Here is a 9,471-nt window from a genome sequence, read left to right on the forward strand (position 1 = left end):
CTGGCTTCGTCTCAGCGAGTGGTCATGTCCCATTCTCCCTTGGCGAACGGTGCGGTGTGTCAAGGTGCCGAGCCATGACTCTACGGGGAGTAGACGGGGAAGTGACTATACGCTTGTTACTGTTGATGACATGAGTTCTCTCTTGGACCGTAGTGGTTGTCGTATGCCTGTGTTAGTATCCGCGTCCAAGGGCTGATGGCGGCGCCTACAACAATGTAGAACAAAAGTCAGCGCCTACAACACTGTTCAGGCTCTGCCATGCCTGGGAGGGCTTAAAGCGTCTGTCCCGTCGTATCCTGACGGTACCTTCTCGCAGGTGCGTAGGGCATGGTCCTCGATACTGCGGTTGACCTGAGTGACCTGTCTTACCTACTGTTCGTCATCATGAAGGAGCAGGGTGTAATCGTCGGGCGAGGCGGAGCCTGCCCTCAACCGTCGGGCGAGGCGGAGCTAGCCCATGGACGTCGAGCGAGGCAGAGCCTGCCCACGGACGTCGGGCGAGGCGGAGCCAGCCCTCAGTCGTCGGGTAAGGCGGAGTCTAGCTCTCGGGGGTCGTGCGAGGCGGAACCAATCTTCCGTCGTTTGGGTAAGAAGCGTAGTAGCGTTCTTTTCTGACTGGAAGCGTCAACGTTCGATGGTTATTAGTTCCACCTTATTGGTCCCCGATATTAGGTCCCCGACAAATTGTATTTCCATTCCAACATATGGACAAGTTTGCTTGTATCTGAAAATATTGGTTTATATAAAGTACATTTTATACTAAATGTATCTAATATCTGTATTCAATTTTGTTGTTTGTAATTAAATAGAAATAAAGATAATATATTTTCAGTTTTGCTAAACCGTATCCAATGTGCACGCATGGGCTCACGACAGGCGGGGGTGTATGACGGGGCTCCCAACCACTCGATCTAGATCTAGCGCCCAACAGTTTTTTTTTCGGCGACGTGCCCAGGCTAGAAGCCCACCGAGGCCAGCGGCTCTCCTGACGATAGATTTTCATCTGGTGGATCGGTGCAGCTGTCGCCTGAGCGCATTCACACGGGCCATGATGAGCAAAAACAAAATCCCACGGACAACAACCACCTATCGTGGATTTGAACTGCTACGACCCGATGTGTAGTTTGATCTCCAGCTAGCAAGTCCGATCCACCGACGTTCCATGGAGAATCTGCAACACAAATCAGAAAAAATAAACTATAGGGAACAAACGACATCGATTTTCATGTACATACCTAGTCTCACGAAGAGCTCCATCGGCTTAATCGTGTTTTTCTAATGGCGGTGGCAGGAGGATGGTTTCGATGATGGCTGTCCGGCACGTCTCTCGATGAGATTTGTTGGCGCTCAGGTGGCCTAGCTGATCCTAGAGCAATATCGTCGTGTCCCTCCCCGATGCGTCCGGAAGAATGGGTGTCAGATCGACTACGTGCTAGAGTGCGTGTGGCCTCGAGCGTGCTAGCACTCGCTAATATGTGACTCAAATCGATGTCAACCGAGAACCGAGCATAGCTCGGGTGGCAAGGCCCGGTGGCTGGGACCTTGCCGGCCAGGGATCGAGCCCCAGTGGCTGCGATTTTCTGGTGTCTCACCGGGGTTCGCCCCCAAATAACTCTGTTGCCTCTCGCGCGTGGAACCACAAAGGGAATGTGACGCACCTCGTCGTCTACGGATCCATGGACCCGGTGATCTCACAAAGGACACGATCTTAGAATCTAGGTATAGTTGTAGGATCTGTTTGTGTACTTATGGTGTGAGCGAGTGTGGTGTGTGTGGCGTTGGTGTGTGTCTGTTCACGAATAGATACTACAGTTGTACCTAGATGAGAAACGCAAAAAAAATCGATGTCAACCCAAAAAAAATCAAAAAAAAAGACAGAAAAATTAGGGACGTAAGTACATAGGCATGAAAAAAAGTTAAAGCGTAGAAAACAAAACACATATACAAAAAAAAATGAAATTCAAAAAAGAAGATTGTGATCATAGAAAGATATCATAAAAATAAAATAATGCTAAAAGGTTAGGAACCTAGAAAATTTTAAAAAAAAATACTAAAGAAAAAGTTAGGAGCACAAATACCCGAGATTGACAAAGTAAAAAAGTCACGAACACAAAACTTAAAATAGTATAAAGAACAAAACATAAGAAAAAATTAAAATAATGTGACAATGACAAACATATAAGAAATATTGCCTAAGCGAAATATTGTGAGAATAGAAAGCAAGAAAACAAAACTAAAACTAAAAAAGTACAATGATGACAAACATATAATGTAATAGAAAACGACTACTAGCGAAAACAAAGTTAAAAATTGCGACACACAAAAAAAACTTAAAATAGTATAAAGAAGAAAACAAAAAAAAAGATTAAAAATAACGTGACAACGACAATATATTAAAAAGAATGCAATACAAAAAAAGATTGCGAGAATAGAAACCAAGAAAACAAATTCACAAAAAAAAAAGAAACCAAGGAAACAAAATAAAAACTAAAAAAATAAAGAAGAAAACAAAAGAAAAGATTAAAAACAACGACAAATATATAAAAAGAAGAATGTGGCTGCTGGGATTCGAGCCCAGGTCTCTACGGCCACAACGTAGAATTCTTACCACTAAACTACAGCCACAATTATGTTCAACTTTTGTAACATCCTTTACAAGTAACTTACAGAGTTACAGGAGGATTTTGCTCGGCGTCAAAGAACAGGAGAAACTAGAAAAAACCTATGTCATCAGCGACCTCTCCCCCAACGCTGCCGACGATGGCGCAGCAGCAGATGCATCCAACCGCTGGCTCGGGCGTCCTAGATGCCGTGCCGCTCTTCGTGGTCATCCTCCTCGCGGCCCACGTCCTGGCCCTCGTGCGCTTCCCACTCGCTTTTCTTCTTCTTTTTCGTTCCCCCGCGCCTACACGGTACACGCTTTGTCGATTTGATCCCGCTCAGATCCGGACTTATCACCCCTCTTCACTCTGGCTGCAGGTGTTCTGGATGTACAAGCTGGCCTGCGAGAAGCAACCACCCCGGAGGAAGACGCAGTGACGGCGCCGATCCACGCGATCCTTCTCTAGCCTCTTCCGTCGGTAAGATTCGTTCCTGAAATTGGCAGCCTAGGATAATTTGGTTTTGGTAATGTTTGATATGCTACTCCTGAACTACGTGGGCAGGATCATTTTTTTTCTTTTCTGGGTTTATGGATTAATGGTGTCTCCAAGAGAAGCGATTTTACATTGGAATTTGTGCTCTTTTTTTAAACGTAAATCTGACAAGAGTTTTGCCAGAATTATATTAGTAAAGAAGTAGACTTTGGCCTAGGCTCAAAAAGAGAACAATACAATAGGTGGCAATGATGCTTATGTAGTTATGTATGTGAATTTCGTAGTGTTGTCAATGGGTTGGGAATAAGAAACAATTAGGTCCTGTTTGTCTGCTTTGTGATTTTTTACACTTGTATGAGTAGCTTCTACTTGTAATTTTCTGTCCACAAGAATACCATTGATTTCTTTTGCACCTGGAAAATGCTGTTTGGATAAAAAAGTTTGCACTCGTAGCTACTAGTCGTGCACTGCTCGCGTCTGCCGGCCGCCAGCATTAGCATCTGCTTGAAAAATGAACCATTTGCTGGACCTAGCATAGATCGGGCAAACTAGAACACAAACAACATCATACCAAGCATCGGCTCATATGACAGATCAAAATTTTCAAATCAGGTCATCATATTTTTTATCCAAGCGCCAAACAGGAGCACGGACATGTGCAAATTTTAGTCGCCTATATAATAGATGGTGCCTTTCTCAGTACAACATACAATGATCTTCTATTGAAACACGAGCACAGCCAAATGCATGGAACACTGAATTTTTAAAAAAAAAAAATGAATTCGAGCTCAAAGCTGAACATAGTTCCTCTAGTTTGCCGATTTGTGCTCCTCGGACATTAAATGCTTTGCAATGTCCTGAAATGTTTTGCAGCCATTAACCTAAAACATGAGTCATGAAACTAAGTATATTCTGGAAATAAAAAGTATATAGCAAAAAAACAACAACCGTGTCATATGATTGCTTATTCGAATTGAATTATTGCTATGTTGCTATCCTTTTTATGGTGGATAGAGTCCGCTTCTGTCCAATTTTCTAGCTACAAAGTATTTAAAAGATAGCTCATTGGACTTGAATCATCGCTATGCAGCTATGATGTATCATCTGATACTTACAAGCAATGTTAGCTACCTGCCTACCTCCAACAAAAGAACTCAAACCTCACACTCACAAATTGGTGTTTCTGAACTGCAGCTGGCTCCAATCCCTACTCTAACTGAAGAAGCAATGCATCTGAAATTTCTGCCTACTCTAACTGACTGACTCCGACTCTACATATTAACCATGATAGTTAGTACTAGCTGGCTCCATTCTATTGGCTGAATCTGTCTACTAGCATTCATAGTTCACTAAAGGATAGTACATAAATAAGAATCTGGTAGCATAATTGAGTACGTTGTATACCAAAACAAAACAGACAAAATGAATGCTATATTGGACTGTAGGAGTCCTTGTTAAACAAGTAGTATACCGTAATATCTAAGAAAAGTCATCTTGAATACTATTGTTAGAGGAAACTGCTAGAAATTTTAAAACTAGATTGATGCAACAACTATACGAGGCAAGTAAATAAAATTACACATTACCAATGCCACTACATAGTAAAGTCATCCTGGTTGCATCTATTTCCTGAAATCTGCTGCTTTGGTTCCTTTCAATTGTGAAGTCCAGAAACAAATTCAAAAATGAAGACCTGACAGAAAAAAAAACATGTGTTTATGGAAATCAAATTGATTACATGCAGTAGCTAGGTACTTCAATGCATGATAACATGAACAAATCAGTTGTGCTTTCAGCTTAGGAACATGCCACTCCCGCATACAGGTTACCAACTTACTATCCAGTAGCTAATCTTCCTCAACTGTACAACAACAGGCCAGGGCATCTCACAATCACAGAAGGCACAACAGTCATATTATATGGTATAGCGTGGCAAGGATGCTGGCATCTCATAATCTTGGGTATACAAAAATATTCTTCTCCGAGCTCATCCAGCAGCCTCTCCCCATGGAAAAATTGGTCCAGAAATAGACATGCATCCCTCCCCCTATATGATCTACCAAGATCATCAGTGATCCTCTTCTGATGCTGGTCTTTTTTCATTTATCCATTTCTACCTTTTCCTTTCCATATCTTCTGCTTTCTTTCTTTCTATACTAGCTACTACCTACTTTGCAATGGACCCTGTTGATAGAGGGCATGCATCTCTGCTAATTTACAATACATCAATTTCAACACCATATATAAGCAGCCAAAAACGATTGCAGTACATCACACAAGAGATTGTTGCATTCTAGAACCAGTAAATCGACAAGATGCTAATTGGTCCTATGTGTTTAGATCGCAGCAAATACTGGTAGCGGACAAGGCAACAACTATTCTTGAATCGATTCAATAATACGAACATGGGGCCTGTGTCCCAGTGTCTCTAGATCTGCGACCTGTGTCAGCGATGACAGATTCTAGCAAGTACTATCCATTCTCTATCTAGTACCTGTCCATAATGTGATTCATATTCACAAGCTAGATCTATCGATTTGCTGACGAAGAGCAATCGGAGAAGAACAGAAGTACAAAATGGAGAGATGTGTGGTTGATACTTGAATGGATTTGTTGTCTGTGGTCATGGATTTGTGCGCCTTGGCCATGGATTCACTCGTCATCCTGTGGATTGGCACCTTGCCGCCGCCAGGGTTCACCTGCTGCCGCAACCATCAGGTTCTCTTGGTGGCACCGAGTCGAGGCTGCAGAGGAGGCCGACATCCCAATGATTGTCAGTGTTTTTTTTTTTTTCAGACCTGGGCAGGCATTCTTTTTCATCCCCTGGTTTTGCCTCAAACTAGATGTAAAATTAGTGAGCTCATCAGACTTCCAAGCAGCGATTTCTGAGTTGGATTGAAAAATCTTTGGGGCCTGTTATTTACAAGGGTTTGGAATGAATGTTGTGCTTCCAAACAGGCCCTTGTAGAAAACAAGGTAAAAGTAAAACTGCTTCTGTTTATGGTAGCGGCAGTGGTTCAGTCATGCATATTAAATCAAAGAGAGACAATTACTAAGTCTGTAGCAAGCTAGCTTAGGTTCACTGCTTAGATAATTAAAGGATTAAGTTGAAATAGATCTTAGCTTTGGCCTGTATACAAAATGCCCTAGACGGGAGTATAAAGAAACTGAATTTTCTGCCTCTGGAGTAACAAACTGCTGCTCTAGGTTGTATGTCATTCTTTGTTTTCTTATCACCAAACCTCATTGATCTTCTCAAGCCAAAGTATTTTACTATCAGTTCTTGTTGCATTCCTAACAGAAAAAGAAATGTGCAGGGCACACTAGCCCTTCTATATACTGAACACCAATGCAATCTTTGATTGAATGATCACTAAGGAATACAAAATCAATCTCTGAAATCACTCTAGCTACTGAGGTTTCATCTCATCTTGTCTTGTTTATGGCATGCCAATTGGGTTAACCTGCTAAAACGTGGTACCGATGGGTTGATTTGATAACATCTTAAAATGTCAATGTCATTACTGTTCCATGTGTCAATAAGTTTCAAAATGATATATCTTCCATATGTTGAGCATAATCTAGATAATATATTTGTATTTAATCACATTTTGTGAAACTGTGGTTTTAGTTCAAAAAATATTCTGAGCAGTCAACATAAGAGAAGAGCATCCATGAACCATGATCAGCACCTTTGGTGGTATAATCACTTCCGAGTTATAATATCTGTTGCATGTGGGAGAGGGAGTGGTCTGGGTTGTAAAAATGACACTGAAAATATGCATTGATCGCAAGTGGATCGGGGTATGTGCATGCATCTGAGAATATAAACGTTTGGGAAAACTAGTTTCTATAAATTACTTGTAAGGTGATTGCCATTTTGCCTCACTTATTTGTTGTGCAGTCTTATGGGGCATCTTCTTGGTGCTATCAAAGTTTTACCTAAAAATTCAGCTTCAACTGTCATACAAAAAATATGCAATAATCACGAATTGCGACATCTTTACCTAATTCTGTATTTATGTTTCTGTTGTTAGCTCATGTGTCTGAATACGACATGAACATTTGGATGCTTCAGCTGTAATATGCATTGCTCCTTTTCTCCACATTTTTAGTTGATGGCATGTGATACTTGTCGCGTTTCACAATTTTGATGTGCAAAGACAACATTAGATTTAGCACGTATTAGCCATGTATACTTTGTGGCCAAGTACGCTTTGTTGTGGAAGCTGTCCAATCCCATACTCCATGATCGTCCACCCTCATTGTGCTTTACTATGTGGGAAGGACTGCACGCCCTTTTTCTCTTATAATATATGTTCTTCGTTGGTTGAGTCTGTACTATTGTAAATTTATTTTTGCATCTGAAAGTACGCATGTAATAAATGACTAGAGATATTGCTACATTGGAGATTCTGATGCTATATTTCGCCGTACTTTAACCTTCACAAAGGTTACAGCTTGTAAAACTGCATCTCCATACCTAGTAACTGTATCATATTGTTCACAACTTGTAGCCGCTAACTTCTTTTTTCCTGTGTTAAAGGAACTTATCACTTTTGAAGCCTTTAATTGCATACGTTCATTTTTTTTATGCCATTAAGGCATTAATTCGGCTCCTCTGATGATTGTAGGTCGAATTTTCATGTGAACCAGTATCCTCCGGAAGATAATTCAGGCCGTCAAATTTTCAGAGATATCCATGTAGTATTTCAATTTGTTCTATTTATACTTATTGCATTTTAGGTATTGGTTGAGAACAACTTGGTAGAGGCGACATTCTATGATTCACTGTTTCCCTTTGGTTGATAAATAAATGTTCGTAGTTAATTATACGCATGTGCTCTGTCACGATCTTAGCAGCTGGGAAAAGTGAAATATGGCCACGTTCCTCGTTCCGGGAACGTTTTGGGAATATTTATTTTCCTATGTTATAAAATATCACTCCAAGTTCCTGTTCCAAGTCCCCTTATCCCTGTTGAAACATGGCTGGTAAGGTCACGATCATGGGGTTCCTAAATTCTTGTCCAACACGTCTTCAATATCTAAAATTTAATAATGCAATGTAATCAAATGGAGCATTATGTCTAGGGCTACGAATAACATAGTCCCTCCTACTATGTGTCGACTAAATTTTCATGCTAGTCACATTTTCTATATTTATAGAAAATGTTAGGAACATTTGTATCTCCAAATAAGTATATTATAAAAATACTGTAATGATTAATCTAATGATAGGTCAAAGTTAAGTACATTTAATTTCTCGATGTGTGAGAACGATACTTAAAAAAGGATGAGGGAGCATTTATTACCATTGGAACTTCTGGAACATTGATCGTTGTCTAAAAAAAATAGAAATATAGAATTTGTACAAATCAAACTAGCTTAAATTTAGTCAAGTTTATAGTAAATCGTATTAAGATTTATGTCTCGTACTAGGTTTACTATAAAAATAAATGCTATAACTAATTTAATAGTATTTATTTTGTATCATAAATATTTTTTGTAATTTTAGTTAAACTTTGATGTATTCTTTTTGGGAAGGGGAAGTAGAGTTTGTCTCTACTCTATTCCACACTCAACCCTCGCCTCTGATTCCTACTCCCATCTGTCAAATGTGTAGACATGAATGAAGGCCCTTAAGTGCCTCCTCGGTCCGCATCATGGCCCCGTTTGTTTCGCTGAAAAAATAAGCCGAACACTGTTCCGGCTGATTTGTTGTGAGAGAAAAACATTGTTCTGGCTGAAAAAACAAGATGAAAAAGATGGATTATAAGATAAGCAAACAGGGCCCATGTAGACAAGGCAGGACCTTGCTGTGGGAGTTGGATGGGTAGAAGATGTGGTAGATCCACGAGGTTGGGTGCCATTCACAGCAGTGGTGGCTAGCACTACCACTGCGTGATGCTTGGCCTCTAACTTCATGTCGACCTCCGTCGCGTTCTTCACCTGGCCATTGACCTACCCCTCGATGCAACCCTCAGCCACCATCTCAGCGCTGCAATCCCTACACTACTAGATCACTGACATGCCTAGCGTAATGGAGCGTTTGGTTTGGAGACAAAGTGGGACATGATAGTTGATGAAACTCTAACATAGGGGTATGTTCAGTCCTAAGGAGAAAGGAAGCAGACCAACGGAACCCTCCCCCCCTCAACTGATCCCATGGGCTATACCCATCGGGTACACTCGCACGCACCCTCTAGAAGGAGTCAGGACAAGCCCGACACACCTGTAGCTGCTGCTCAAGACTCGGGGGCTCGATCACGGCCCCAGGCTGCCAACCGATGGTAGCCCAAACCTAACCTCCGCCCGGCAGTAACTGATGCCCCGAGCCATTGGTTGGGGCTTGGCTTAGGAATCTGCCAGGCACCCG

The 9,471-nt window shown here is 41.3% G+C and overlaps 1 non-coding gene across 1 annotated transcript; it reads right to left on the reverse strand.

Annotated features, from left to right (window-relative positions):
* Window positions 1-2,553: 2,553 nt before the first annotated feature.
* Window positions 2,554-2,625, reverse strand: TRNAH-GUG (transfer RNA histidin (anticodon GUG)). The gene has a single exon. It is a non-coding gene; the product is annotated as a tRNA-His (tRNA).
* Window positions 2,626-9,471: the final 6,846 nt, after the last annotated feature.

Source organism: Miscanthus floridulus, chromosome 8, assembly GCF_019320115.1.
Source record: "Miscanthus floridulus cultivar M001 chromosome 8, ASM1932011v1, whole genome shotgun sequence".
Classification (NCBI taxonomy): Eukaryota; Viridiplantae; Streptophyta; class Magnoliopsida; order Poales; family Poaceae; genus Miscanthus; species Miscanthus floridulus.